This window comes from Triticum dicoccoides, chromosome 2B (genome assembly GCF_002162155.2).
Source record: "Triticum dicoccoides isolate Atlit2015 ecotype Zavitan chromosome 2B, WEW_v2.0, whole genome shotgun sequence".
Classification (NCBI taxonomy): domain Eukaryota; kingdom Viridiplantae; phylum Streptophyta; class Magnoliopsida; order Poales; family Poaceae; genus Triticum; species Triticum dicoccoides.
The window spans coordinates 565,640,761-565,645,660 of record NC_041383.1 but is presented as its reverse complement, the minus strand read 5'-3'; positions in this window follow the sequence as shown (position 1 = coordinate 565,645,660).

Genomic DNA, 4,900 nt, shown 5'->3' with positions numbered 1-4,900 from the left:
TTGGTCATCGTCTGGTACATACTTCTTGAGTCGTATCAGTTCCTTTCGCTGTTCATCTTCTCCGACTGGCACAAGGTGAAGATGTTGTGCCGGTACGTGCAGAACGAGTCATGGCACATGGCGCTCGCGGAGATTCCACTCAAGGTCCTGTGCTATTTCACCTTCTCAAAGTACTGGAAGGGAAGCATCGGCCAGTACTTCATCCTCGACAACGCCCACCCTCACCCAGTCAAGTCCTTCCTGTCATGGATATCGCTCAAATCCCTGGACTCATCACTGATGACCAAGTCCATCAGCTTGCCACCGGAAGTGAGGCAAGCTGTCCTCCGCCGACTCAAGGACGTCGAGGGCAACATCACCGATGGAAGGATGTGGCTGTATGAGTTGGGGTTCGTCGACAAGGAAATCCATCTCGATTGCATGCATGGCCACACGTATGCCCGCTACATCATGGTATGGCACGTAGTCACAAGCATCTGCAGCTACGGCCTGCCGGCCCTGCCGAGCAAGGAGACTGCCAGCGAGGAGCTTGTGAAGAACTATGCCGTCGCCACCAAGCTGTCCGGGTACTGTGCCTATCTGCTGGGCTTCAAACCGGACCTGGTTCCCGACAACACTTACAAGAGCTTGTCGATGGTCCGTGGCACGCAGCACAACGCCCGTAAGCACCTTGCCGAGTGCAAGTCCAACAAGGACAAGTACGATAAATTGTTCGAGTTAGGGAAGTTAAATTCCACACAACACGAGGTCCGGTTCCTGTCTGAGGGAGCAAGGGTCGCTGTTTACTTCATCGACAGGTTTCCGAACGTCGAGGAACAATGGAGGGTGCTCGCGGTCTTCTGGGCGAAAAACTATGCAGCTCAAGGGAGATGAATCCACCGCAGCTTTTGTTTATCTTTTACATGGATGAAGTGTTGTTTCAGTCCTTGAATTTCGCTGCTTGGTCAAAAGTGATTTATCTGTACAAGTCTTTCTGTGTTTTACCTAGCTACTTCTCAATGGTCTCTGGTTGTGCATTGTATATGTAACAGGTATGTATGACAATAATAAATCAGTGTATGTATGGATTGGTAAGCATGTTTTATTGATGATCGTGTTGCTGGATGGTGTTAAATTGTGATCCAAATTCTACCCTATTGGACTAGACATAGTACATACGGTGTGGGCGTTGCGTTGACGCCGCCAACGAGTACGAGTACAACTCGTTTACTTGTCCTTCAAGGACTCTCATGTGTTGCCCTCATATATACCCCATGTAGTCGCATCTAAGACGATCTGTCGTCTCGTGCTTGTAATACTCCTCCATCATAGTGATTGCACCTTCGTGCGTCGTCTGTGATTTTCTTCCGCAAGAGTTTCCACGTAAAAATCCGCGTCTCTTGTGTCTCGTTTTATCTTGTTATTATCTAACAAATGATATACAGAGCCAAGTTGCAGATACGAGAATTGAGTCCGTGAGAGGATTAGGGTGGCACGTCCGTGCGCCGCCGCCAGTCGCGGAGATCGACTGGTTTTCCGCTGCAGCCTTTGCTTATCCGAGACCGACAGAAGTTCAAGAGGATTCGCTGGCGATTGGACCGATCACAAGTTCCAATGTGTTGCCGCTGCTGTCAAATCGCAAGTCGTCGGGAGTTTTCGCTCCGGTCCAATCCGTTCCTGCAGCTGTTTTAGATCGGCGTGTGGCTACAGCCGTTCCGCCGAGTTGCTGCCGCTGGCCGCTTCAAGTCTCGAGGAGCAATTTGTCCAGCCGCTAGAGTTGCTGCTGCTACTAGTTACTACGTCACGTGAAGCTACTAGTACAGAGTACTAGTTCGGCCCTTGTTTTTCATCTTCAAGTGTTACGTCCATCACCCGTACAATATTCAGGTGCTATTTATCTTATTTTTTGTTCGCTCCGCAAATTGATTCTATCAAGAATTTTCTTTCAGCGTGCACTACTTTATGTACACAGTTTTATCGACTCATGACATCCATGAAGTACGATCTTCCGCTGCTGGACCGTGACACAAGGTTTACCTTATGGCAAGTCAAGATGCGGCCGTTGTTGGCATAGTCCAACTATGATGAAGCACTGGATAGTTTTGGGAAGATTAGAATTCAGGACTGGACTGATGAGGAGAAAAGAATTGATTGTAAGGCTTTGTCATAAATTCAACTTCATTTGCATAATAATATTTTGCAGAAAGTTTTGAGCGAGAAAACTGTCGCCGCTCTATGGTTAAAGCTGGAAGGGATGTGCTGAGACCAATGATGAGTGGGTATTTGACACTGCATGCACTTTTCATATGTGTCCACATAGAGATTGGTTTAATACTTTTGATTCCACTACTTCTGCTAGTTCCGTTTTGTGTTTTGATAATTCACAATGCAAGATTGAAGGCATTGGTTCCATTCGAATCAGATGTTTGATGGCATGATCAAAACTTTGACAGATGTTCGGTATATTCCGAAGATAAAGAGAAATCTTATCTCTGTTAGTGCCCTTGATGCAAAGGGTTACAAGTCTTCAGGTGGAGATAGTGTTTTGAAGGTCACAAATGCTCCCTTATTGTCATGAAAGGTGATTTAAGTTCGACCAATGGTCTTTATTACCTTCGGGGTTCTACAGTTTCAGATAATGCTACTCCAATTGTTTCAAAGAATTCTGATTGTGATGCTGCTAACTTTTGGCATATGCGTCTTAGACATATGAGTGAACTTGGTTTAGCAGAGTTAAATAAGAGAGGTCTTCTTGATGGATATGAACCTGCTAAATTAAAATTTTGTGAGCATTGTATCTTCGGCAAGCACAAGAGGGTGAAGTTCAATACTTCAACCCATAGAACTGAAGGTATTCTTGATTATGTGCATTCTGATTTATGGGGACCATCTCGCAAGAAGTCATTAGGTGGTGCAAGTTACATGCTGACTATTATTGATGATTATTCGAGAAAAGTTTGGCCTTATTTCATGAAGCATAAATATGAAGCATTCTCAACATTTAAGGAGTGGAAGATTATGATTGAAAGACAAACTGAAAGGAAGGTAAAAATACTTCGCACTTATAATGATATGGAATTCTGTTCTAAGCAATTTAAGAATTATTGCAAGTCTGAAGGCATTGTCAGACATTATACCGTTCCTTATACTCAACAAAACGGTTTTGCTGAGCGTATGAATAGGACCATTATTTCCAGAGTCCGTTGCATGTTGTCCAATGCAGGTTTGCATAGGCGTTTTTGGGCTGAGGCCGCTTCCACTGCTTGTTATCTCATTAACCATTCACCATCTATTGCTCTTAATAAAAAAACTCCAATTGAGGTATCGTCTGGTTCACCTACCGATTATTCACAGTTAAGAGTTTTTGGTTGCACTGCTTATGCTCATGTTGATAATGGAAAGTTGGAGCCTAGGGCTGTTAAGTGCATCTTTCTTGGTTATAAGTCTGGTGTTAAAGGTTTTAAATTGTGGAATCCTGAAACCCAGAAGGTGGTTATTAGCAGAAATGTTATCTTTAATGAATCTGCTATGTTACATGATGTTCCATCTACTAATGTTCCTGTTGAGAGTGAACATCAGCCTACTGTTCAGGTGGAGCATGTTATTGAAACAGGTGATACATCTGGTAATGAAATTGTTGATGCACATGATGAACCCATCATTGATGATGAACATGTCACTCCCACTCCAAATCAGCCTATTGTTCAACCCAGTTGGAATCTTGCACATGACAGAGTTAGGCCGGGTATTAATAAATCTGACATGTTAATTGAAGAGTGCAATATTGTTTCTTTTACTTTATCTGTTGCAGAGGAAATTGAAGGTAATTCTGAGCCTTCTTCAATTCCGAGGCTATTATTTCTGGTGATAGTAATAAGTGGATGACCGCTATGCATGATGAGATGGAATCACTTGAAAAGAATGGCACTTGGGATTTAGTACAATTGCCTAGAGAGAAGAAACCTATTTGTTGCAAGTGGGTTTTCAAGAGGAAAGAAGGTGTTTCTCCTGATGATGAGACAAGATATAAAGCAAGGTTAGTTGCTAAAGGTTATAGCCAGATTCAAGGTATTGACTATAACGAAGTCTTTTCTCCTGTTGTGAAGCATAGCTCTATTCGCACTTTACTCAATATTGTTGCCATGCATGATTTTGAGCTTGAACAATTGAATGTTAAAACTGCATTTTTATATGGAGAATTAGAAGAGCAACTCCAACGGGCCGACCAAACGGACGACACTTTTGTCCGCTTTTTATCCGTTTGGGTCGGCCCGGTGGACACAAACGTCCAGCGTTGTGTTTGGGTCGGCGCGAGCGCCCAACGCTGGCCCGACCCATTTCGTCGGCGCGCTAAATTTTTTGCAAGCAGTTAAAAAATAAATACATGCATTTAATTAAACATAAAAGCCGGCCACGAAGTCCGGCGAAAGTCCACATTACATAATTAAACACTAAAAACTAGACGACGCGCTGCCCTAGGCATCCTCGGCGGCGGCGGTGTCTGCGTCGGGACCGGTGAGGTCGATCAACGTAGGCACAGGGCCGGCCCAGGGGAACGTCGTGTTCCAGAGGGCGGCGATGTCGGGTTGTGCCGCCCCTGCCTGCGCCGCTGCTGCCTGGGCCTGGCGCGCCTCCTCTTCGGCCTCGCGCTCGAGCATCTGCAGGCGCTCGCCCTTCCAGCGCTCCTCGGCCAGCCGAACGCGGCGCCAGTGGTCGAGGTAGGCCGCCTCCTGCTTTTTCGTCGCCCCGAGCCAGATCGGCGGAGTGCTGACCCACTCGCGCACTACTCCGGTCCAGGAGTGGCGCTCGAGGTAGGCCACCTCCTCCGGCTCGACTTTGGGCGGGGACGGCAGGGTCATCGGCGGCACGACGCAGTCGCCCGCCGCGGAGAGGGCCATGGCCTCCGCCATGGTAGCCTCGA